This window comes from Rhipicephalus sanguineus, chromosome 4, assembly GCF_013339695.2.
Source record: "Rhipicephalus sanguineus isolate Rsan-2018 chromosome 4, BIME_Rsan_1.4, whole genome shotgun sequence".
Lineage (NCBI taxonomy): Eukaryota > Metazoa > Arthropoda > Arachnida > Ixodida > Ixodidae > Rhipicephalus > Rhipicephalus sanguineus.
Window position 1 is genome coordinate 174,039,868 of NC_051179.1, and position 27,430 is coordinate 174,067,297.

Genomic DNA, 27,430 nt, shown 5'->3' on the forward strand with positions numbered 1-27,430 from the left:
ACGCTTGGATGCTTTTCTAGCTGCAGTCCGGGCAGATTCGGATTCAGTAAATGCGTACGACGAACTCGGTTTGTGGTCCCCATGCTGGTTTCGGCAGGTTTCTGTTACGTGTCCCGTTTTTCCGCACAACTTGCACTTTAGCATCTGCTTAGGTGGATTGCGGCAGTCAGGAGCTAAATGTCCGAAAAGATTGCAAAGGATACACTTGAGTTGCGGTTTACGCGACGCTTCGGTAGGCTTTCCACCGGACTCTTTCGCTGGGTCAGGACCTTTTCCTAGATTAGTCAAATTCTGCGCCTCCAGGAAGCGATCCGTCAAATTAGCGAGCTCATCTAGTGACTTGCACTCTCGCTCTTTCAAGAAAACAACCAGCTTTGGATGGCAACAACGCAAGAATTGCTCAGAGATTACGTGATCCCTTAGATCTTCGTAGGTTTTCGATACGTTTGCCATGTCTATCCAATGGTCAAAATAGCTGGCAATTCTTGCTGCTAACTGTCTGCCAGTTTCACCACCTGCTGCTCGTGCTTTCCTAAACTTCTCTTGGTAGCCTTGAGCCGTGAACTGAAATCTCTGCAGTAGAGCTTTCTTTACTTTCTGGTAGTCAAGGGAATCGGCGGCAGTCATTCGGCCTATCATGGTTAACGCGTCACCCGTTAGGCACATTCTTACAGCGAGACCCCATTTTTCTTGCGGCCAATCCTGTCCTGTGGCTAGCGCTCGAATCGCTGCAGATAGGCGTGCAAATCATCGCGTTTCTCGTCAAATAAAGGCAGTAACTTCTGCTGATTGAGAGGCGAGGAGTTTCTGGGCGCAGTCAAAGCGTCATTCGCTGCTACGGGCATATTCTGAGCTCCTTCCTGAAGCTTGAGCTTTAGCTGCAGAATTTCGCGTTGCCTTTCGTCAGCTTCTTTGGCTGCCTCTCGTTCTGCAGCTATCTCATCCCTTAGTTTAGCCTGTTGGGCCTCAATCCACTTGTTAAGCTCTGCACCCGAGAACCCTAGTTGGACCCCTACAGCTGCGAGTTTTTCCAAGTCCATGGTGCAGTTTGAACGTGTGTCTGTCTCGAGCGAAACTGTCTTCTTTCACTGGTTTAACGAGCGGATCCTGGCAGGCTCGCCAGTTTGTGATGTTATTTGGGGCAGGACCGCTCCAGAAAGAACCAGACAGCACGCCAGTGCACAAACACACGTCCCACTTATATTGCACCCTTCACGCATGGACAAAAAACATACATTAAGACATTGCTAACAAAAAGCACGCGGACTAAACTAAATGAATAAGTAGAACGTCCGGCCTACAGTTCAGGTCGTCGGGGTAGTCGCCTGGGCCGTCGTTGCTTCCCCGTCGGCACCTTTCAGTGGCGAAGACGACGTGGTTGCGGCGCCGTCACCTGCCGTGACGAAGTCGGAAGACGCTTCCCCGTCGGCACCTTTCAGTGGCGAAGACGACGTGGTTGCGGCGCCGTCACCTGCCGTGAAGAAGTCGGAAGACGCAGGGTCGCCGCGTCGAACTCCAGCGGTTCTGCGACGGAGCCGACGACACACGGGTTCCGGCGGCAGGGAGTTGTGCCCTTGAGCACGAACAGTACGCCTGGGAAGCCCACGCCAGCCCTCCTGGAACAGCGGGGCAACGGCAGGTTCAGGAACCCGGCGTCAGCTCTCCAAGACCAGCGGGGCACGGGCAGATTCAGGCACCCGGCGTCAGCTCTCCTAGACCGGTCGTCTAGCGGAGGCTGAGCTCTGGTGGGAGTGTCGCGACGTGGCCGGGGTCGTACCTATGGGCCAGACGCCCAACGAGGTAGTCCTGCCTCGAGCGACCAACCTCGCGCACTGCCGAAGGCACGGGCCACCCACCCTCGAGGCCGCGCCTCACGAGCTGTCGTCTTCCTCGTCGGCACCGCACGGCACATACACATCACATCCACTTCGCCACCGCACGGCACACTACATATTCAATTTTCGGTTTCGTTTTGCATCCGCGCACCACATATTATCACAGTATCATCTAGTGTTTATTGCCTTCTTGGAAAATTAGATAGCAAGCACCACAACCATAATTGAAGTTGCACCGATAGTACGCCTGCGTAGGCTATTTTTCCAAACCAGTTTATAGATCTGGCGAGGATTTTCACGTTATTCATGGCATCACCCGACAATCATATTCGTCAAATCCTCTTACCCTCCCATGGCAATTTTGGCCTACACCAAGTTAAGGAGGCGATAATGAGAGCACCCAGACGTAGGCGGCTAGATAGATAGATAGATAGATAGATAGATAGATAGATAGATAGATAGATAGATAGATAGATAGATAGATAGATAGATAGATAGATAGATAGATAGATAGATAGATAGATAGATAGATAGATAGATAGATAGATAGATAGATAGATAGATAGATAGATAGATAGATAGATAGATACGTAAATAAAAACGCTCAAAGTGCCAAAGGTTCGCTAAGGAATGCTTCGCATTTAAAAGTCGAACCATACTAGAGTGCATGTGGTCGCCACATGCAGCTCTCCGCTGACGGCCCCAATAGTGTGTTTTTACAGCACCGGGAAGTAATACCGATGTGTGGAACACCCCGTTACCTATGCGCTAAGAAGTGGCAAGGACACTACGATTAGGAGAAAGATGTTATAAAGATAAAAAAACATTATAAGATGCAGTCATGAACCAACACATTGATATTTAAGTGACCATGTTTTACCATTGACCACGTGTTGGTTCATAACTGCAACTTATTCAACATGCAACATATACTTTTTTTATTTTGATAGATCATTTTGTTAATCATAGTGTTCTTCCCACTTCTCAATCTTAGCGGACAGGTAATGTGCTGCTGCGTAAGCACACTATGCCAGCATTCAGCGGACAGCTGCATGTGGTTAAACGCATTCTAAGTAGAGGCTGGATTTCTTGTTTACCCAGGCTAACACTCAATAGTAAATCATTTAAATAGGAACGTACAAAGCTGCTTATGTTGTCAATATGTTCCTCGTGTCCGCGCAGCTTGTACATGCCGCTAGGACGCATTGCTACGAGGTATAAACACGCACAAGCACAGAAACTGGCAGAACACTTCAAAAATATTTTTCTTTCTTAAAACAAAATGTTGTTTTATGAAGGTTACTAGTAAATGCGTTATTTACCATATTTTTACTAGGACCACCTCAATGCTTAGTTTACGACCAAACATGTGCAGAAACAAACTTTATTGCAACTTTGTCGCCAGCTGTACACATCATTTCAGACTATACTATGCACATCTCACATTACTTTTTACCTACAGTAAAACATACTGATAATGAGTTAATACAGACTCTCTACTCCATATTTCCTCATTCACAAGTGAACTGAATATCATGTTTTACGAAGTTTTGGTGGCTGAGTAAGCTTGACTTGAACAAAAGGAATGAACAAAAGAAGAGACTAAAGGGCTCGTTTTTCTTTGTTAGACAACCTTAATGGCAACTAACAGACAGTCAAGCCAAGAAAAGTATTGGGGATGTTAATTATAGCAACTATGACATAAAGGTGAAGAAACTAAAGTGGATGAAAAGACAACTTGCCGCCAGCAGGGACCGAATATGCAACCTTCGAATAATGCATCCCATGCCCTACCGACTGAGCTACGGCAGCGGTCTTCCTCCTGCCAATTTTATCGAGTATATCTGTGTATATCGGTAGATGCTGGCAGCACGTTGTCTTTTTGTTCACTTTCATTTTTTTTTAATTACTACAAATAATATCCCCTATAGCTTCCTTGACTTGATTGTCTGTCTGTTGGTTCTCATTAATGTACTTGAGGAAGACTTTTCATTTCATGTAAAATCTGATGAGGCGCCCTCATTTTTACGATTACGTTGGTCACGTTAGCTGAGGCTGATGCTCTCATGGGAGCATCACCATGAAAACAGAGCCCTCAGCTCATTCCTCCCAAAACGAAAAGTCTCTCGGTACAATCGAGCACAAAATAATACGGGCCACACAAGTGTGTGATGAAATTGCCGTCTACACTGTCTAGGGGCGAGCCATCCGCTGTCGAGAGCATAGGTGTGGCCACGCATTCTCCAGAGCAGCACTCTCTCCAGCAGATGGCTAACCACTAAACAGCGCGGACGGAAATTTCGGCTCGTGCTCCCGTGGTCCATATTATTTCGTGGCCGACCGTATGTGAATTATAGTTACATCAGAAGTCAGACATCCACATAAACGTAGTGCATATTCAGTTCACTTGTCAATGAATCGCTCCCATTCCTTCGATGTATGAGTAACCGAAACAGGAGACGAAAGTTCTCTACCTACCACAAGCGAACACACTCACACCGCCACGTGCATTTCAGTTTGAACCATCCGGTAAGCCAAAAGCATGAGTTGTGAATACCTTATTCAGAATAAATAAAAGCATTGTCAGTTGGAATCTGACAGAAGCAAATGAAGTATGATTTTCATTGAACTAAAAAAAAACAGCCTGCCCACATCTCTTCCTTCATAAGACAACCTGGCAGAAAGAAAGCATGTCCAAGAACGATGCTCAAAAACAAGTATCTTGTATTAATTTATCTCTGCCCTATGTATAGGTACCAGTGCAGTCATCAGCCAGCCGAATTTCAGAGAAATATATAAATATAATTCTTCTACTGACCCCCAAAATCCATGCTAGAACACATACAGTAATACATCGTTAACTCGAACTCGCATATTCCGAAAAATCGGTTAAGTCGAAATTTTCAGCGGTACCGAACGATTTCCCATAGGTGCAATGTATTCATTGCCCTTTATCTCGAAGTATTTCCGTGCCGACGTTCGGTTATCTCGAAATCTCGAGTGAGAGCGGAACAAAATTTCGCCGCCGAACCGTTTCACTAAATGCTAGCGGCAAAATGTCTACGTTTCACAAGGTTCGCGCGAGGCTGCCGCGCTTTCGACGAAGTGGACACTGTTCTCGAAAGTGATGTCGGAACCTAGCGGCATAACAACTTTGTCAAGCAACCCTGTGTCACGTCATGTGACGCCATAGACGTGCACAGAGGCAGGCCCTGCAATATAGCATGTGTCGCACACGTCGTTTTGTTTACCGTCAGAGATGAGATTTCAGCGTTTTATTTACGCAAGACACGTCGCTCGGATTTTTTTGTCGGCCGTGCGATGTGGTGATAATAACGCCGCCAAAGCAGAGCAAGTGACTGACGTTGCAAAGAAAGGTAGCGCTAATCAAAGAAGCGGATTCGAGGCTCGAAGTTCCGGACGTCAAAACGGCGCTGATTGTGTGGTTGCACCGTGCGAGAGGAGCTTCTTCCGGTCACAAAATTGACAGAGAAGGCCGATTCTCTGGACTTAGTGGTGGGTTACACTGATCTTGCCTGCAACATCGACTGGTTGGACCATTTAGGTGAAACTTGGCGTCACGCACGGTGATCGCGGCAGTGTCGACGCAGCTACTGAAGGGGTGACGACATCAGCCGAGACAAGAAACATGTTTCGCTTGATGCAAAATAAAGTTGAGTGCAGCGGTGCGGATGATCGCCACATGCGATGTGTTCAGCAACACGAGAAAGCTTTGCTAGGTGCAAGTGTTACTGCTAGGCAGTGCCGAAAATACAAAGGCAGTGCCGAAAAACACAGCTGGTGGACAGCTCTTGTATGCCATTATTTTTCTTTAAATTCATTACAAAGAGCCACTTAAGCCTTCCTGTTAAGAAACTGGTCAGTAGGGATATCCTTTTTAGATAGAACTGGACTTCTCAGTAGAATTTGCACCACTTTGCTTATCTCGGAAATCTGCTTAACTAGAATTTTTTTCTTGTTTTACTACTTCGAGTTAACGAGGCATTACTGTAGAAGCAAAGGGGTTACCTACAAAACCAGTTGTTCAGACTGTCAAACAGCATACAGTGGGTACAACTGAAAAAAAAAACAACATGAGCATCATCACAATATCGATGTCAGAACCTACACTTGACAACGCGACGCCTTAGCCAAACATTCAGAGTAGGCAAGCCACAAAATTGGTTTCTGAGAAACTGAAACTATCGACCGAGACCTACCAGCAGAATCAATTACTCTTTAAATCTTGGTAATTCAAAATTTCTAGAACTGTTCGAACCGCTCAAAATGAAACCTGCCCACCATTTATATGCCTGCTCTTCACATATGCAAGATAGTGAGGCCAATAATGTGTACTGTCAGCCTTCTCTGATATCCTAGTCACACGATGAAAAATAAAAGAAAAGAAGTGAAGCTTTATAAAGAAGTTGCCTTCTTTCTCTTCAGTTCTATTTGAAGTTTAAAAGGTGCGACCTACCATCTTCGTTCTCACTCCCTCTTCGAAAGGAACAAAGTTGATATTTAAAAATACGGAATGAAATGAACCAACTGTTTTTTCAGTTAGAGACATTTCACTTTTAATCATTTCTGAGTGCACCATGCTTTGCAGTGGAAAATATCATCTGCATTAGAAAATGAGTTCAGTATCAGAATTGCTAGGCACCTTTGAAAGGCCGACACTGTTTTGGTGTTTAGAACTGTGGTATATCTCTTTAGAGCTGTGATTTCCCTCTAAACGAATAAACCAACCAGCCAAGCTGCCTTTAGGAGCAGTTTGGTTGGTTTATGAGCGTGAAAATATTTTGGATGCTGAATGGCAAAGCTCCTTTCATCATTGCAGAAACAGCAGTCCTGCCTCTCTTCAATATCTGAAGAGCACAATATGCCATCATGAGAATCGCCACTGCTGAAACAACACCACACGTTAACAGCAAGCGAAAGAGTAATGTATCTGCTGTTCAAGCAGTGCAAAGGTAACAACTCGACGTGGGTAATCTGTTGCTTGCCTGTGTTTCCCAACCAAGACATTTGTATGCATTTTAGGGCTTTTACCTTGTTAAGCAACATTGTTGCACGACTAGTGCAGCCGTTAAGCAGCTAACAGCTGCGCCAAATTGTGCTGAATGTGGTCTTTCCTGCTTTTCCTCTACCAAACAGCATTTTAGACAAAAAAATGTTCCAAGCTTACACCATAGAGGCACAAAAGCTGGCCAACTCGTAAAATTTATTTGAAGCATGCCATGATTGTCATGGTGACAAAGTTGAGGGGTCATAGTCGTGAACATAGCCGGTGCAATCCATAGCACCTGCAGGTTTAATTTTATTGCGTTCCTCTCTGGCTGGAGTTTTAGTGTTCTGACGCTGCGCAGCTATTTTTCTCGTGCTACTGTGATGGCGAGCCTGATAAAGAGGCTTTTCAGCTGAAAAAGCAGCTTCGGTTAATGTTTCGTTGCAAATTGTTTAGCATAGTGGATGACAGTGCAACATCTTTGTACCCAACCCCTGGATTCAAGAAGAAAAGAATGGAAGCATAACTACTGCTGCCTGTGGTTGCAATTTAAAGGGGTCATGAACCACTTTTCCAAGTAATGATCTAATGACCTCAGTATCGGAGTTTACTGCCTCCCGAATCGATTGCCGCAAAAATCTCTCGAATCCATCAAGAATGAGCGGAGTTACGGGGGTTTGGCGCACGCTTTCAGCGCTTTCTCTCTTTTCTCGTGCCGACGAGCGCACTAGAAGCTACACAGAGAAGGATGGCACGGGGGAAAGAACTTACGTCAGCACGCGTCATGAAACGCGATCGCTCTCCCGCTGTGATTCGCATGCGCGAGTGCGGCTACCGTGTACTGAGGAGTGCGGCGCCGGCTCTCGATTTACGTCGGCTATCGGCCAGAAAGCATGCTATGTCTCTTGCGACGTAAACAGGTAGATCCGCGACCTCAACGGGCAGACGCCCTGCCCACCAACGAGAGTGAGAACCGGCCTCTGTTTGAAAAGAGGGCGCCTGAGGAAACGGCAAATTCGCGCTTCGCTTGTGGCCTTTACGCGGCGTGCAGGACTGTAATATTTGGTATAGCAGTTCATAGCCATGGCAGCTTTCCACAGGATGTGTTTTTTCAACAAGCCTATGGGGTGCTTCGTGACCCCTTTAAGGAGCTTTCATACAACACGATGCATAGTTGTCAACAACAAACTTTGCGCATTACAGGTGAAGGAACGTACTATATGCCTTCACTATAACTATGGCTCAGTTGTGCACATACTGAGGCATGGTGTGCATTCATAGTCACTCTTAAATCTTTTTTCTTTTTATGTTTGCTTGCTTGAGGCATGACCGATTTGTAAGCATGCTGCAAGTACAAATTCTAAAAATGTTTTTACACCATTATATACACATGGAGAAGAGCAAGCTATTAAAATTGAATGAAAATAGCCTGGTCATTTAATTTCGAATCCAATGTTGATACAAATATAGCCTGACCTGCCACATATGGTATGTTGACTATTTTAGCTCATATTGACACCATCTGGTAAGCCTACATCTCACACTGCCTCTAAAGTGGTTTTTGTTGTGGGAGATCAGCTTTTTTATTACATGAGTATGTGTACTAAAAGGTGGCATGCCTGTTTCGCCACTGCAACAGCTCTAAGATGATGATGTGTTTCGAAACCCACCGATATTCCGAAGTGAAACCACTTGAGAATATCTTGCCTTCCAACTGTCTGGCACATAATTCCATCGTGAAAGCACACTACATGTGGTGCTTGGCTACCTTGAATAAGAGGCATCTATTAGCTACAAATGACTAGATAGAATAAAGCAGAAAAGTGGCAGGTCAAGTAGCAGAACTAGTCATAGCACAAGTGTGGCTGGAAAGATGATATGCTAAACATAACAGGGGAAGCCTGTGTGGATATGCAGTTACAAATAGCAATGCAAAAAGTATTGTGTTCTACTTGAAAAGGAGAAAGTTAATATTGTTGCTTTAAAGTCTAAAACATTAAAAGAAAATCAGATGGCTGTAGTTGCTTCTTCGTGCATTCAGGTGTGAGGATGACATGCTTTTCATAGAAGAGGTAGCTCTGCTCCCACTTTTGAAGGAAAGTGGGTACCACTGATCACTTAATTAGCACTACCACACAGGCTGCTGTACCACGGGGCAGCAGTTATCCATAGTGTGATGTCTGAAGGTGTGCACCAACCTTGAGTTTCCACTGACACTCCCAAGTAAATTATTTTGTTACAGTGGCAAGATGAAATGTTTGTTTGATTAACACCATTTCTAGGCAAAAGGAATCAAATTTTGTAGCCATTGTTTAGGCTTATGGTGCTGTTGTTTTGCGACAGGTGTTCCTTCTAGATTGGATGGAACTTGGAAGTATTTCAATGGGTTGTAGCTCAGGTGCCCATGGGCCAAAGGGCCTTCATTGTTCCAAAAGTTATGTCGCCGGCTGACGCTGCTGTGCATGGTATGCCAAAATTGCTTTTAACATGCAGTTCTGGACATAAAAAAGGTACATTGCAAAAAAAGCAGGTCAAGTGGCGTACCAACTCGTTCTCGACTGGGGGGGGGGGGGGGGGGCAAATGGCCCTCACTCCATCGGCCGTATATATATGCGCGTTATGCAGGTAATATTATAACAAGCAACACATTTTCTACATTCGCCACACAACTTCAGGCATGAATACACCTATATCGATGACGGCCTCCTATTAACATAGAGTTGTATCATGCAAAAAAAAATTATTTGATGTCTAAAAGCTAGCTGCTCACTAATTGTGGTTTTAATATATGTAGCAATAACTACACCTTCTATTTTTCCTAAAAAGTACTGCAATTTCTTGCACACATTCAGGCTTGCGTATATTGCCTATATTTTGCCTTGTTTGCTCTTAGTCGAAATAGTGTTTCTAGCACATGGTTACTATTATTATGATTACGATCATTACTATTATTTATAAATTGTCAACGCAAGTACTGTTTTAAAAATTAAGAATTTGTTGTATTGGCCAAGTTGCACGTTGTTTAAAAGCATTGTATTTGAATTTGCAACATTTCTTGGAGGGCCCTCTGGCACCTCCAAGGGAATACACCAACGTAAACGGTGTAACCATAAATTTTCTTTGAAAAAAGAAATCTGGGCGATTGTAGCGTTAAGCTACCTTGCATTGTCTCCATTTTCTTTGGTCATTAGCTCTTTACGATCGGTCGAAGTTTTCTGGGCGACGTATACAGCGCCTGCTTGTAACGCGAAGCAAGAAATGGCACAAAAATGATCCATCGCCACTTATGCACGACTACGTGAAAAGATGAGAGAATAAACTATTTATTTTCCATAAGGCATATTGTTGGTCATTAGTTCTTCGGTATTCGTCAAACATTTTCGGCGTGCCATAAGATTACCTGCTTGTGGCGCGACGTCACAAATTAGTGAAATCTCATGGCGTTGAAATGACGTGTGCAAAGTAAACAGCGCACTCGTATGCTGAACATCAGCTAAACAACTTGTGGAATATCCGGACAGTGTAGCGCAATTCAAGAAGCCTACCCGCCGATCGTATTGGCAGCGGGCATTTATAGCAGCTAGCGAGATAGATTGAGATGCGTATGATAAATGTTGCAAGTTGTAGTAAAACGATGTTGAGCTGTTGGTGCGCTTACAGAACTCTTTGAACCCATCCTTGCTGAAAAAGAGGAAGACAGAAATAAGTGGCGCTTAGCGTGCTTATTTATCGTCCGTGTTTTATTTTTCGCTGTAAAAGTCAGTTCAATATGAGCCAAGACCAATTAGCGTGGCTGTTAATACAGCCTCCTTTGTCCAGAAAACCGTGGACCTTGCCCATCTCCCTCGTCTGGTAGGTCAAGTTGCCGGGCGATCTTGAAAGCTGAGCTTCCCAATGTGCTCGAGTCCACTGCCATATTCGTCGCCTTGTTTCAAGCCGCCGCGATCGCTGCAAGCTACCATACGCGTATGATAGGAAGGCTAAGCAGGGTGATTGGAGACTAAAGCGGAAACGATTTTTATCGCTTCCAGTTCGACCAAATTAAAACACTCAGCACTTGTGCACACTCATCGACTCAAAGCGGCTTGTACACAGAGCAGCGGTGATGCTATTCCTTTTCGCTGAAAGAAAATGGATTTCATGAAACAGGAAGAGGTTTTATCGCTTCATGAAACTATTATAGGTTCCCGCCCGTATTGGCATCGCCAATGATTTAAATTCCAGGCCAGACAGAGCACAATAAAATCACGACAGACTGATCTAACGTTACGGATACCCTGAAAAATTTCATTATATATTACATGATTGCTGTGTTGAAAGAAAACTTCGCCTCAATGGTTCTTTGCCACCGTGCATCCGACAGTGGCCACAATCGAAAGTGGGGGGGCTCCGCCCCACTACCTTTCCTCAGTGGGGGGGCTGGCGCCCCCCTTGCCCCCCTGGTAGATACGCCTATAAGTAGGACAAGTGCATATGCCAACACAAGAGCTGTGTGGGCTCTGTATTTTATGCTCACGCGTCTTGCTTTTTAGGGGCGAAGCTCCTTATAGCGGCACCCGTTCGTCCCCGTCGTAGTAGTGTGTAACCAGTCTTAAAACGGAGGGGGCGTGCACACATGAAGGCTGCCTAAAGACAATGCGCTGCGAGAGTACGTGATATGTATCGCTCTCTCCTCTCCTACGCTTCCCCCTCTTTCTCCTCTCCTGCATGCAGCTTAACAGCTGAGGAAATTTAGTTGTATTCCGGGAATCATACCCCATCACCACTAGCCGGCTCCGTGACCTATTGGTTTTGTGGCTTGTCTGCTGACCTGAAAGACATGGGTTCTATTTCGCTGTGATGGTCGCAATTTGATGAAGGTTAAATGCTAGAGGTTCATGTACTGTGTGATGTCAGTGCACATAAAAGGACCCCAAATGGTCGAAATTATCCTTTCCACTACGGCGTCTCTCATGGCTGCAGTCGCTTTGATACATTAAACCCTTTGTGGATGAACTTGTTCTACCATCTGGGCTGTTGTGCTATCTAGGCACCAGCTGTGTGAAGATAAGTTGACGAATGATTTTAAACAATCTCACTGATTTTGGACAAGTGATCGGCTCCAACTAATAAGCTAGTGCACACCTTTCCTCCTAATATAAATCTAGTATGAACTAATCAAACTAATATTCTACTTCAGACATTGTTTGTTGAGGCGGTAAATGAGGCGAGCATGGTAGAGAGGTACGGCATCAATTGTTCAGGTTCGTGAACTTCAAAATTTTATTTAAAAGAAAAACACATTCTTTTCAACTGTAGCAGTCATGCATTCGATTGGTGACCATTGATTGGGCCTTTATCTTCAGGTTGTCAAAGGTACACAGGAGTAATGAAGCATTGAGTCAGTTAAATTAACATGAATTATTAAGTATGGATTGTGGGTCCCTTGGGAGTGACAAGTAAGAGTGACTGCAGGGTACCGTTTATTCCTACGCAACGTTCGAGAAACACGTTACAGCAATCTCGGTTACTATTATTTTGGAATTCTTGTTGTGAACAAAAGAAAAAAAAACACCGTACTTCTTTCCATCGCGCATTCTTCGCTGAATATACTACGCTTCTATGCGCAGACACCTAACATAATTTCCTTCAAAATGAGGAAATACGCGACACATTTGTTTGAATTTTGTGGTTTACAAAACAAAGCAATTACAATAATTGACTTTGGTCAGGACTTGCAACCCTTATTTAGTATGATCTCAGCATTTAGTATGATCTCAGATTCAGCATATCACAAAGCTTCGGTGTGTTCATTGTCTTGCGCGTAGGTATCGCAACGTGTTACAAGGAACCCGTTGTCTCATTTGATTAAATCCGTTATGATTAGCTGATGCATGCAGAAGAGCGTACTACTGCCAAAAAATTACTCCTACTAAGGCAAGGAGACAACCATTTTCGGTATTAACCCTTGGAACCTCATGCCTTTGTTCAGTGAAACCCTCTAAACATTAGGATCATTTAAAGGCCCGTAAAAAACAATAATACAACTTCGAAATTAAGCGTACCGAATCTAACGCTTTTATTATTTTTTATCATTTTCTCATAATTATTAGCTAATTTGCATGTTTTTCATTTTATTTTATTTGATAGGACCATCAGGGCCAATGGCATTACAGAAAACAGTGGGGGAAAATGGTAACATAAGGTCGTAGATAAGTCAAAAGATTTCAAAAGAACTATACAATATTCGCTTAAAGTATTGTAGAATATCAGTTCACACAAACACAAGGATAAATTCTGAACAAATAACTAGTAGTTACAGAGATGTTTTGGAAACCTCGAGGCTTCAGAGGAGGATTCGATTAAATTAAGGACTGCACAACAAGCCAGGAAACGAAAGGATTAGCGCAGCTTGCACAAATTCGCACAAGGCTGCGTCACAGTAGAGCTGGTGGACTAGAAGCAGGAGAGGACAAAGATGAAGAAGATAATCAAGCGAGCGCGTGCCGGTTCATGCAGATGATAGTTTTTCTACGCCCCACGGCAAACTATACGTGATATACAGTACTACAACAAGACTGAAAGTTGGGCTGGTTGGTAGAAATGCATCTTTGAAGCAGCGCTAAATGACGTAGACTAAGAAGGTGCAAACACACAGTACAAGTGATGACTCGCAACAGAAAAAATTATTTGAAAAGAACACCCAAGAAAACAAGAACAAAGAAAAACAAGGAACATGTGGGCAAAAGCAAAATGGGTAATCTAGTCTATAATATAAGCATTCCTTCACAGAACACGTGCTAAGTGGGAAAGTAAACACTTTTTTTCCGTTAGTGACAATTATGCCTGATTTTGCTTTTGCAGACATGTTTCATGTTTTTCTTTGCTCTTCTTGTTTTCTTGGGTATTATTTTCAAGTAAATTTTTGGGTTGGGAGTCAGCGCTGGTGCTCTGTGTTTGTACGCTCTTGGTCTACGTCTTTTAGCGCTGCTTCAAGGATACTGCACTACTCGTGGATGTGCTTTCTCTCTCTTGTCACAATGCAGCATTATTGAGTCACAATCTATTTCGGCGACAGTATCTCTTTGCGATAATATCGTATGTGCAATGACTACAGTGGCTACTCGGTCGCCTTCTATCAACCAGCCATTACCGTTAGTACACTGAAGCCGACATAATGGTGACATCTCCAATTTAGAATACGACCCGTGCTGACATGGTATTTATGCGCCATTGTTAAACCTTTGTATAACTTCTTGCCTAAATACTTCGAAGTTTTCCTTTCGCTTCTGGACAAGGCTAATGTTATTACACACTGCAGTGACAGCTCTGCGGCTCCCTTGATGCTGTGACTGTGTGTTACGTTCTAGAATTCAGATTCATATTCATATTGGTGACATGAAAGCTTTTTCTATTTACTGACCGTACTTGTCTTTCACTGTTGCATGAATGTTTGAATCATACAACACATGTTATACATGAACGCACCATAATGTATATTTTCTCTTGTGAAAAGAGTATGGGAATACCGCTAGAGGGACGGTGCAGAGAATGAATGGACAACGACGAAGTGAAATCGAACCTGCTATAGTCTCCTTAAGGCAAACAAACAGGATCTTGGTGCAAGGAAAAAAATTTAGTCGGGGATTTGAATTCCCATCATACGTGCTGGGATTTTAAAACTGATCAGTGTGGTAAACGATTGTGGGAGTGGTCAACAGACAATGTTCTTTCGTGCCTAAACGCGAGAACTCCCACTTTTATTCGCAGTCGGTGCCGATCAGCCTTAGATATAAGTTTCGTAAGTTCGGCTATTTCCAGCTCGTCCTGTACAGTGTTGGACTGTGCCACAAACAGTGATCATTTTCCTATAACTTTCGAGATTTCTTGCCCCATAACCCCACCTTGGTTCTCAAGTTCGAGTCTTTGTGATTAATAATAAGTTTTAAAATAAGCTGAAATCAGCGTTATCTTTCCACTCTCAAGAGAGTAACAATTCCAAAGCGATGAAATTCAACGCAATTATTAAAAGAGCTTATAAACGAGCTGAATTTACTGTCGAATCTGCCAACAGAGGGCTTGTTGCTGAGCTAGTTGGTTCATAACTTGAGGGAAAAACTGTAATGACGCAAAGAAGACGGGGACGAAGCGAAGACCCGAACAGACAGACACGGGCGCCAACTTCCAACTGTTTATTCTCAGAAACCGCGCCGATTTATATACGCTGCCCAACAAGGTAATCCCATAACAGAAATTGAATCATCGCAGAAGTAACAATTCATCATGAGCCATAAATACAGAGACAAGGCATGCGCCGGAACTGCACTAACACGATCAAACTAGGAAAACATGCCAGCACCTATGAACACGTGCCAACCCTAGTGAGAGACAAAATGAATAAACAGTTGGAAGTTGGCGCCCGTGTCTGTCTGTTCCTGTCTTCGCTTCGTCCCCGTCTTCTTTGCGTCATTACAGTTTTTCCCTCATGCCAACAGAGCACCTTCTAGTCCTTGGTGGAATGCAGAATGCACACGACATCACCGTCGACGCAAGGCAGCTTGGAAGCAGCTCATTCATATTCAATCTCCTAAAAATTGGTGTGATTATAAATTCATAGCAGCTAGTTTTAAACTCACCGTTGCCCAAGCAAAAAAAAAAGGACTACGATCGCAGACACTACGAGTTGTTCTCGAACCCTAAAATTAAAAAAGCACTGTTTAGATACATGAGAACAAGGAAAATACTGCCGTCTCCAGTTAATTCGGATTACGAACTCCTATCGTCAGCGGAAATGACTACTGCTCTTGAGTTAATTGCTAATGGACTGGAGAGTAGATTCACATCGACCATACCAAATAATTGGCAAAATTGTACAATCACCGCAGATGTTGATAAAGTTACCACGTCCGAACTATCCCACGTGATTAAGCAGTCACCCTTTTCAGCTCCCGGCCCCGATGAAGTTACAGTGCAAATGATCCAAATTTTATTCAAGTTATCTCGTAGTGAAATTCTTAGTGTTATAAATTATTCTTTAAATTATGCCTGGATTCCTTATGATTGGAAACTAGCGAAGATAATTCCGATACCTAAGAAACAGGGATCAGGTTTCAACGTAGAGAATATTAGACCAATATCATTGACTTCAAACATGGTCAAACTCACAGAGAGGGTCCCGCATGGCAGAATAACTATTTGGATGGAATAAGAAAGGGAAAATAGACAACCACCCATTTGTAGCACGAAGCCACAAGGAAATCCATACGGATATCTCAGAAATAAAGCCTCTTAGTTGCCGAAAAATTCGTCCTGGTCCGGGGATCGAACCCGGGACCAACGCCTTTCCGGGGCGGTCGCTCTACCAATTGAGCTAACCAGGAAGCTAGCAATTGGCAGCGCGAGGGCGAATTCATTGACAATTCGAAGCAACTGGACACACATTGCAAATCAGTTCTGCGGAATCCCGCAAGGTGGCGGAAGCATTAAGAAAGGGAAAAAATAGACAACCTGCCAATTGCTAGCTTCCTGGTTAGCTCAATTGGTAGAGCGACCGCCACGGAAAGGCGTTGGTCCCGGGTTCGATCCCCGGACCAGGACGAATTTTTGGGCAACTAAGAGGCTTTATTTCTGAGATATCCGTATGGATTTCCTTGTGGCTTCGTGCTACAAATGGGTGGTTGTCTATTTTTCCTTTCTTAATCCTTCCGCCACCTTGCGGGATTCCGCAGAACTGATTTGCAATGTGTGTCCAGTTGCTTCGAGTTGTCAATGAATTCGCCCTCGCGCTGCCAATTGCTAGCTTCCTGGTTAGCTCAATTGGTAGAGCGACCGCCCCGGAAAGGCGTTGGTCCCGGGTTCGATCCCCGGAGCAGGACGAATTTTTCGGCAACTAAGAGGCTTTATTTCTGAGATATCCGTATGGATTTCCTTGTGGCTTCGTGCTACAAATGGGTGGTTGTCTATTTTCCCTTTCTTAATCCTTCCGCCACCTTGCGGGATTCCGCAGAACTGATTTGCTATTTGGATGGAACATAAGTCAATATTAAAACCACAGCAAATTGGCTTTAGATCCGATTGTTGAATCTGGTGTGCACATGCAGACTTAGAGAGCCGTATACAACTTGCTAGAAAAAGAAGACAATACGCTGCACTTGTGACACTTGACATTGCTAAAACATACGACAACGTTGAGCATTCCACTTTACTAAACAGTACACAGATCTTAAATTTTGCACACTATATTACGGCGTGGGTAAGAGAAGTTTTAAAATCATGGGAATTTTATTGTGTCAAGGATGGGTGCTCTTCATCTGAATACAAACAGAGTCGCGGAGTTCCCCAAGGAGTGGTTCTATCTCCACTTTCATTTATTATACTAATGAGTTCAATACCAACCTGTCAGAATATCTATGTCTATGTGTATGAAGACGATATAGCATTTTTTGTAGCCGACAGTGATATTTATGTTCTACAGCAGAAATTACAAATCTACATGAATATGTTGGAAATATGGCTTCGGTCGATATCAATGGCAATAAATGTAAAGAGTGCTCTCCTGGTGTTTCCTATAGCAGGTTCGATTTCACTCTCTATTGCATATAAACAGGAACCTATTACGCAAGTAGACTCTCTAAAATATCTGTGTGTTTTATACAATGGAAAAGTTAACTGGCGGCCACATATCGACTACATTGCAGCTAAGGCGCTACGGGCTTTGGGCTTATAGCGCAGAATGAGCAATCGCAAATTTGGTGTACGTAGGGACACAATGATAATGGTATATAAGATTTATATGCGTTGAATATTAGAATTTGGATGTGCCTTGTTCTCGGGCGGACCAGCTTACAAAATTAAGCCGTTAATTATCTTGGAGCGGGAAGCTCTGCGCTTGTGTATGGGGCTCCCTAGGTTGCAGCAGTTACTGTTATGTATCAGGAAGCGCGTCTGCCTTCATTGCTCTGTCGATTCCGCGTTTTAACAGTACAGACATTTCTAAAATTTTATAGCTTGCCGGTAAGAAGAGCGGGATATGTTTTTATCAGTGTCTCAGATTCCTTCTTTCTCGCTCATTGGCCACGTTTTCCCACACCACAGATAATCTTCGTACAAAAAAAAACTGGTAATTATAAATGTCAACATCAGATAGATAATTGTAACCAATAGCTCAAATCAGTTTCTTATAGATTACGAAAATATTTTTCCTCCGAAATCTAAATTTCAATCCCACAAATTCTTAGAGAACAGGTTAGAGGATTTTCTGATACACACACAAACACGAAACATAATAGCCACTGATGCTTCCGTGAACGAAGAACGGGCAGGCGTAGGAATTGCCTCCCAGTCGCTTGGCTGGTCATTCGCTGTGAGGGTACCCGATTTTACTCCGGTTTTCGAAGCTGAGCTCACGGCCGTCATCATGGCACTGCGAAAACTCCCGACAGACGAGATCAGGGCGGTCATAATAACTGATTCGTTCTCCGTATGCACAGCTCTTACAGCTTCACATAACTCTCGCACCATCAAGACATTTTGATCTTTAGTTCCGTCTCAGCTGAAGCACCTAAAACTAGTATGGGTCCCAGGTCACTGTGGCTTAAAATGAATTGAAATGGCCGATGCTTTAGCGCGCGCATCGCTAGATCTCCCAATAATCCAGGTTCTTCCAGTGGTAGAGTATTTCGCCGCAATCAGATACAGAAAATTGGCAATTCACACAGATAGGATCGAAACAATAACAACGTGGACGGAATACAAACATCTAAACTTCCCATGGAGTCTATTGGAGCCAATCTAGACAATCTGAAGTTACGATCACCAGATATCGATGCCGTGTCCCCCCATTAAATCTATACTTACACAGAGTTCGTCAGACGATATCGCCCCTATATCAATTCTGCGGAGAACTAGAAAATATTGCACATTTCTTTTTGTCATGCCGCAGATACTCAATTATTAGATCACGACTGCTCATTATTCCGCTCTTAAAAATAGGCTTAAACTTAACTGAAGAAATTGTACTAAGCGTTGGAGCCTCAGGGTTGGGATACTGCCATAGGGATGCCTTCAATGCCATGTGTAATTTCATGCCAACCACTAAACGCGTACCATTTTAATCTTGCCTTCAAAAACGCTCTTTATTAAAATATGGTTAAATATATCTAATCTCATCAAAATTGTTCTGATCAGGTTAATACGGCTCTCTGGAATACGAGCTCAATAGCATAATTTTTGAAGCCTGAATTTGATGTCTTATTTATTATTGCCATTTCTACTCTTCCTTTTTTTTTAACCACTTTACATTCTTCGAATAAGATTTTAAGCTTCAACTGCATATTAATGGCCTATCCCCCAGAGTGGGTACGTGGCATAGAACAGAAGGCAAAACAAACAAACAGACAAATGCGTGCAGTGGACAGTGCTTGGGCTGATTGACACGTGGTAACGTGACTTTCATGTTACCACGTGTCAGTTATGTTCGTCACGTCGAAATGTCTCGTCATACCAGTTTTCGTATACAGTGAAACCTCGGTGATACGATCACGGCTCGTAGGAATTTTGGGGTGATACGAATTTTTCTGTGGTCCCGGCCAATGCCCATTAGCCTGCAGTGTAGTGAAGTACGGTTGTTGTGAACCGATTTGCACACCGCGACGTTTGATACGAACGTACGCTAGCGCACAGGTACGAACAGGTGCTGCCCGCGCTGTCGCGGAAGACCCGGCAATCACGCGCGGGCGCGGGCATGCGCGCTGCGCGACCATCAACGGTGCGTCGTTGCCTCCGAGGTAGTGCATGCGAATCTTTGAGGCCTTTAGGCGCTTTCGCGTTTAGATTACAGATGACGTTGACGTCGCGCTTTTTTTTTCCGACGCGTTGACGCGTGCTCCTATGCTCGAGGCAGCAGCGTCTTTGTACTCTGTTAACACGTGCCTGCCACGTCGATGCAAGCCATGTTCCCGCAATCAGACGTTCTATGAAACAAGACTGAAACTTGGGCTGCGGTTCCGTCATGAAGTCCCATTAAAGGTGGACGAAGACCCCAAGAGACGAAGCGTACGGTCTTGGCGAAGGAGATTGGCCTCTATGTATCGTGTGCAAAGCGCTTCTTAAGTCACTTTGGCCGCAGTATTCTAGTGTCATGCAGAAAAGCGTAGTAAGATTAGGAAGGGGCTACTAGCGGTCGCGGGGCACAACACTTCTGGTTCATTATATACACACGCGCACATGCACCATACAGTTGCGAGTACAAGCGTGATCGCGGACGTCTAAAAACTTCACTGGCAATCATTCAGAGCTGTTCAAGACGTCGCTGCGGCCCTGAGAAACGCTAAATCAAAACATATGCCAATTTTCTTTTGTCACATAATAATTTTCCATGTTTTCTGGTGATACGAATTTCGGATGATACGAATATTTTTGGTAACCCCGCGAGATTCGTATCACCGAGGTTTTACTGTATATCCATTCATTTAAACGGCCGCAAGCGCCCCGAGACCATGTCATGTAAATCATGCCGCACATGACATGCGTGTCATGATTTGCACGTTAGGACCTGTCATTATGTTCGCCATGAACTCTTGTCGCGTCATACCAGTTTTGGTATATATGAAATTAACGGAATGGCCGCAAGAGCCCCAAGGCCGTCGACTGTAAATCATGCTGTTCATGACATGCATGTCATGATTTTCATGTTATGACCTGTCATTTATGTTCGTATTACGGTCTTGTTATTCTATACCAATTTTGGTATACATCCGATTAACGAAACGGCCAGGAGAGCACAAAGTAGTAGGCGGCTAGATAGATAGATAGATAGATAGATAGATAGATAGATAGATAGATAGATAGATAGATAGATAGATAGATAGATAGATAGATAGATAGATAGACAGACAGACAGACAGACAGACAGACAGACAGACAGACAGACAGACAGACAGACAGACAGACAGACAGACAGATAGATAGATAGATAGATAGATAGATAGATAGATAGATAGATAGATAGATAGATAGATAGATAGATAGATAGATAGATAGATAGATAGATAGATAGATAGATAGATAGATAGATAGATAGATACGCTCAAACTCGCAGAAGTTCGCTAAGAAATGCTTCGCATTTAAAATACCAAAATGACAGACGCTGGTGTGCGTTAAGGTTGAGCTGTCGGCCGGAAACCTTTCACACTGGTATTAGCACTGCACGGAAGCATCGAGCCCGGCATACCTGGAAGGTGCTTGGTAAATCTGGTCGAGTAAGCGAGGCGGCCTGTCGTCGTACACGGAAGCCCGACGGAGCAGTCGCGAACACCTCTTTCTGCGCGTCGTTGAGAACGTGAGGCGGAGCCCCTGGAAAGGTTCTCATCGCGCCAGGGCCAGTCTTCACATGAACGCAAGCATAAGCGTTTCGAGGTTCTGGAGACAGTGGCCGTCATGGAGGATCTTCGATGTCAACGACCCTTCAGACCACTGTCCGGACTCAACGCGTAACTCGTCGCCGGGGTTCTCGCAATCAAGTCGCCCAGGCGTGGGACTTGGAAATCGTCATTGCGCGGTGCATTTCTAGTACCAATTGATGACCTCACCCATGCTCACCAGCGGATGACACGCTAAACGCGTTCTCCTCAGTGGAAATATCGGCTTGAAGGCAAGCGATGTGCACGACGGCGTGAGCCCGCTTTACAAACGGCCCAAAGCGTCGGCTCAAGGGCAGCGGCAATATCAACCCAACTGTATCGTTTCATGTGGTGCCGCGCGATGACACCCGTCGTTCGCAATGGCTCAACGCTGTGCCCATATTAGACGGCAGAAGAAGGAGCCAGAAAAACCGATGCTATCTTCTCTGTACTTCTCGCCATCGGAGTATGTGTACAATCCTGCGATCGGGAAGGCTGTTAATGTGCCCAAAAGCGGAGTCCTGATCAGCTGTGCCGTCCAGTCTTTCCCGCCACAGGTGCCCTTGCAAGAGCAAACCCGTGTCTAGATGAGTGTAGAATCCCACTTATGATCACCACCGTAAACATATACCGAGTAGGCGTGCCACCTTTTCCTCTTGTTTGGTAATTAAGCTTGGTTGCTATTGCCGAGTCTGCGACCGTGAGTGACGCGGCTGGTGTAACTGTGGAAATTCAAACTGGGGTAAGTTGAGGCATCCTCATGAGTTGCAGTAGTCTATTGCAGGGATGAAGTGCGTTAAGAGATTTTGTGCATTAAAAAACTGTACTTAGGCCCGAACGAGTGTTTGACGTCCAACAATGCGAAACAATTCACACTTTTCGTGTGTGCGGCACAGAATTGGTTGTGCTTTCCGGGACAGCTGCGTTGCAGATACCGAGGTCGCAGGATCACGTAACCACTGCGCCCTTTGGAAGCCACAGAAAGCTACTAGCAATGTTTACGGTATCATATCATGGTACTCCATGGTACAAAGCAATCCGAACTAAGCTTGACTGCTTTGAGCATATAGAAATGTGTCAGTTCACACGAAACTGGCTCAATTTCTGTCATGGCAGCAAAGATTATTAGTTTTTCAGGTCGATGATTCCTGCATGGGACACTGCTGAGGATGATGGAGTCGGCTGCCCCATGGAAATACACTGAGAGGTAAGTGAAGTCGCGAGAAAACCATGAGCGTGGCATGTAAATCCTGCCCTACTTGACATGCATGCCACGATAGTCGTGTTAAACCAGTCATTTATGTGCGTCGTACAGTCACTTTATGCAATACAGTTGAAACCCGCAATAACAAAATCGGCGGGGAAAGCACAAAATGTCGCGCTTGCGCGAATTTCGTTCGCGCGAGAATGCGGCAGAAAAGACAAGGAATTTACAAAAAACACATTTTATTTCCAAAAGTCAGTAAGTTTGCTTTCGCGGACCTTACCATGCAGCAATTTCATGCCTCTCGATCGGGAATCTTTTTTCCCACGGCACTAAGCTGCCCCATGCACTGGTGAGTGACGGCGGCGCTCCGCTGTTACCAGTACCGTCATCAAGTGCGCCTACAGGCGCACCTTCTTCCGGCTCCTCTGGATCAGCGCGGATCAGCGCAGAATCGTGGACAGCGAGCTTCACGCAGCGCCGAATTTTCCGGCAATGTCCATTTTTTCCCTGCCCTTTTTCACCTCACTCATGATTGCAGCCTTAACTTCCAGCGTGATGAACTTTCGTTTTTTCAGTGGGCACGGCATCTTCGCAGGTAGCGAAATCGGACGAAGCAATTGCAACACACACTTCACGTTGCACCAAGCGACCAAGCAAACGCTCCACAAATGGCTCCAACCACGCGACCATGTTCGCGCAAAGCCGACAAAGCCAAGCACAGAGCCAAGCCAACGAACCAAACTCCATGAGGAATGTGAATTTGGCTACGTAATCCTCCATAACGAGCAGGTGTTTCGCCAAGCCATAATCATCAACATTGTCACTAGAAAAAAATTGTAGCGCAAAGCAACACACGGACAGACAGAGGACGGGACTGGCGCTAATGAGCTAATGTTAGCGCCAGTCCCGTCCTCTCTTTCGGTCCGTGTTTTGCTTTGCGCTACAATTTTTTCCTTCAGAAGTCATGAACCAACTAGCCCAACAAAACGTATTGCTTGTCACTAGCTTTATGTTTTTTTGTGAACAATGATGGCCGCTGCTTCTCAAGTGCGCTGTAACGATAGTTTTGCACAACTTAAGTGTAGCATGGATGCATTTCAGCAGTTTTCCAATGTAGGTATAGCTGCGAGGGTAGATCATTTGCGCACTCATGCTTCAAAAATTTCGTCAATGAGGGACTGTGGTGTGAATATCTTTTGTAGTCGCGAGTAACGAAATGCATTGACTCCTACGGGCGTTCGCCGGTGCTCCGAACATATTTCGTTGCGGCGAGAATTTCGTTCCCTCGGGATTTCGTTATCGCGGGTTTCGACTGTACCAATTTTGATGTATCTGAGGTTAACAAACCAGCCGTGAGAGTACGATGAGCGTGGCATGTAAATCATTCCCTACAGGACAGGCATGCCATTATTGTCATGTCGCCACCTGTCATTTATGTTCGTCGTACAGTCACGTTATGCAATATAATTTCTGGTGTATATCAAGCTAACGAACCGGTCACGAGCGCACCATGAGCGTGGCAAGTAAATCATGCCCTACTTGACATGCATGTCACGATTCTCGTGTTAACACCTGCAATTTATGTTCGTTGTACAGTCGCTTTACGCGATACCAATGTTTGTGTATATCAAGCTAGTGAACACGCCGCGAGTGCACCATGAGCCTGGCATATAAGCCATTCCCTGCATGACGTGCTTGTCATGATTTTCATGTTACCACCAGTCATTTGTGTTCGTTATACGGTCAATTCACGCAATACCAAATTCGGTACATGTCAAGCTAGCGAAACTGCTGCGAGTACATCATGTGCAGGGCGAATATGTCATGCCGTACATGAGAAGCGCGTCATGATTTTCATGTTACCACCTGTCTTTTATGTTCGCCACACTGAATTCTTGTGTGATACCAGTTTTCGTATATACCCATTTATTTAAACAGTCGCTAGTGCCCCGAGACCATGTCATGTAAAGCATGCTGTACATGACATGGTTGTCATGATTTGCATCTTAGGATCTATCACTTACCTTCATCATACGTTCTTGTCACACCATCCGAATTTTGGTATATATCAAGTTAACGAAATGGCCGCAAGAGCACAATGACCGTGGCATGTAAATCATGCCGATCATGACATAAATGTCGTTATTTTCATGTTATTACCTGTCATTTCCGTTCGTCGTACAGTCATGTTATGCCACAGCAATCCCATTAACGAAACGGCCAGGAGTGCACAAAGTCGTAGGCGTCTAGATAGATAGATAGATAGATAGATAGATAGATAGATAGATAGATAGATAGATAGATAGATAGATAGATAGATAGATAGATAGATAGATAGATAGATAGATAGATAGATAGATAGATAGATAGATAGATAGATAGATAGATAGATAGATAGATAGATAGATAGATAGATAGATAGATAGATACCCTCAAAGTCGCAGAAGTTCGCTAAGAAATGCTTTGCATTTAATAACATTTATTACAGAGGTTGCACTGAAAGGCTGTCTTTTGGCAGCTGTAACTGCTACATATGCTTACCTACATGGTTTGGACCGTTATAGGTGCTGCCTATTTGTCAGTACCAGTGGACTGCCGAAGCAAAAGGATTTTTCCCGGGGCCCTGCAAGTGAGACAACTGGCCGCAGCGTCGGACTTGACAAAAGTGTGCAAGTTCATGCGCGAGGCATACGTGTTGGTGAGTATAGTGCATTAGTCACAACTGTATGTTGAACTCTGTGACATGAAAAAAAAAAATGTGTCTCCCAATACTTTCGTTTGCAAAACTTGAAACATTCATTCTCCTTCAGCATGAACAAATGAAAGCATTATGTTTCCAAACCCAGGTGCAGGTTTAGTATATTGTCAAGTAGACATATGCGCCGAACCCAAAATCACCGGCGGCAGCGCGCCCGTGTTTCCACCTCCGGCGGCGGCGCGTGAACGGCGCGGGGTTCATCGGACCGGCGGCGGCGCTGCGCGAGGGGGGGGGGGGAGGGGGGAGGATAACTCTGTTTGCTCCGATCTCACTTAAGTCTACAAAACGCTGGTGTATGGCAATACGGCCGCTCCCAGGAGAGAAGCGGTTTTCGGTCAGTTTGTCGTATCAGTGGTCCGAGCGCGAAGCAGTGAGATGACAGCGCTCATAGCGCGTAGAAGGTATACGAGCCGTTCGTTGGGGGATGTCGGCCGAAACAGCGCGCGTGCCAGCGCTCTCGACCGCGCCCTTATAGTCAAAGTTCACAGTTGCTGCTCGAGTTACGCAGTCCCTCTCTCAAGACATCTCTTCTTACTCCTTCGCCCAGCAAGTGATGGGTGGGGCGTTTCCTTCTCCTTGAGGAGTAATCGACGGCAGGCCTCGCACGCGGGTTGATGTTATTTCGTGCGACGGAGATGGCCAGCTTATTTCATCTCTGCTTTAGCCGTGTTCCTTGACAACGCTCGCGAGCTTTTACTCGCGGGTAGAAAATACAATGCACGCAACGATGTTATCGATCTAGAGTTTATACGGGACATGTCGGCGACGGTGAAAACCTGTCATGAGTGTCCATACAATTGCTAACGCAATAAAAAATACACAAAAAACCGCCGAAGCGGCATCGTTTTTTTCCTGGAAAACTGCATTGCTGGAAAGAGTGCGTCCGTTGGAAGAATCATATACAATCCGGCCCCTGTTCCATTGGTTTCGTTCTCGCCTTCGATACCCTTCTTACAGGAGACATCTCGCCACTTATTTCTTCATAAAGCACGCGTACAATGTCAGCACTAAGCGTCGAACCTATCATGAGTTGGAGCTTGTAGGCTACAGCCTGTTATCATTGCATGCGCGGTCGCAAACGCACAAAATGGAGCGAAATCAGCTCGCGCACGATAGTCATGCGAGAGAAGCAAGAGCGGTTGGGCGGCTGCATAGCAAAGCAATTATGGGAGACAATTCACAAATGATATTTCTCATATATGGACCAGTCGAGGATATGTACGCTGATGTCACGTGAATCACTGTTCTGTCATCACAAAGTGCACCAAAGGAGAAGAAACGCCGAGAGAGAATAACGCGATCGTTGTTTTTGTTTTTTGTTGTATTTTCAGAGGCTGTTAGGGGCCCTTTATAAAAAAGGGCGTGCAAACACGAACAGAGGAGAGTAGTCAAGACACCAGAAACGCCACTAACAACTGAAAAATCACACAGCGGCGGAACCGAAGGTAGACGCAAATATTTATCTGCGCATTCCCACGTAAGAGGCCATACCTATCAATCAAGTGCGAGTAGTGGTCTGCGATAGGGATAGCTGTTCACTCTCTCGACTTTTCTCGTATGTCCGTGTTTCCACATCATGTCTTCTTAACATGAATACCTACCAACTAGCTCAGCTATATTCGAAGTTTGCCATTCTCTTTATTCTCTATTTATTTATCGATTTACTCAAGTAAGAATGAAAGGAAAAAGTGTACTAACGCACTCTCTCTCTCTCTCTCTCTCTCTCTCTCTCTCTCTCTCTCTATATATATATATATATATATATATATATATATATATATATATATATATATATATATATATAATATTCGTTCGGTTCCTGCCGGCAGCAAGTTGTCTTTTCGTCCACTTTACTTGCTTCACATTTATATTCTAAATACTACAGATAAAACCCCCTATACTTTCCTTGGCATTTGCGTCTGTTAGTTCTCATTAATATTGTGTCTAACAAAGAAAACAAGCCCTTAAGAGTCATCTTCTTTCCTTCATTCATAGCAAGGGTCTCATTCTGGCAGACTTGATGCCTTCAGGTAGTATGTGAGGGATTATTGGTCAGCTGCCAGCTCGTAAAAAAGATCACGTGCTACATGATGCCAGAAAGGCAGAAAAAAAACATGGTTGATCCCTCCGTCATAGGAAGCGGGATAACACCCAAGTAAAGCGTGCCCTTACAGAAGTAACTGAATGTTTAGTGTACATTGATATAAGAGAGTTTGCACAATGTATATTGATGCCTGGCAGATG

General features: G+C 44.5%; 1 protein-coding gene and 1 non-coding gene across 2 annotated transcripts in view; one reads left to right on the plus strand and one right to left on the minus strand.

Annotated features, from left to right (window-relative positions):
• LOC119391860 (fatty acid synthase) overlaps nucleotides 1-27,430 on the plus strand; it is a 507,973-nt gene that overhangs the window by 229,335 nt on the left and 251,208 nt on the right. The window lies entirely within an intron of this gene.
• On the minus strand, nucleotides 16,129-16,202 carry Trnas-gga (transfer RNA serine (anticodon GGA)). Its single transcript has one exon. It is a non-coding gene; the product is annotated as a tRNA-Ser (tRNA).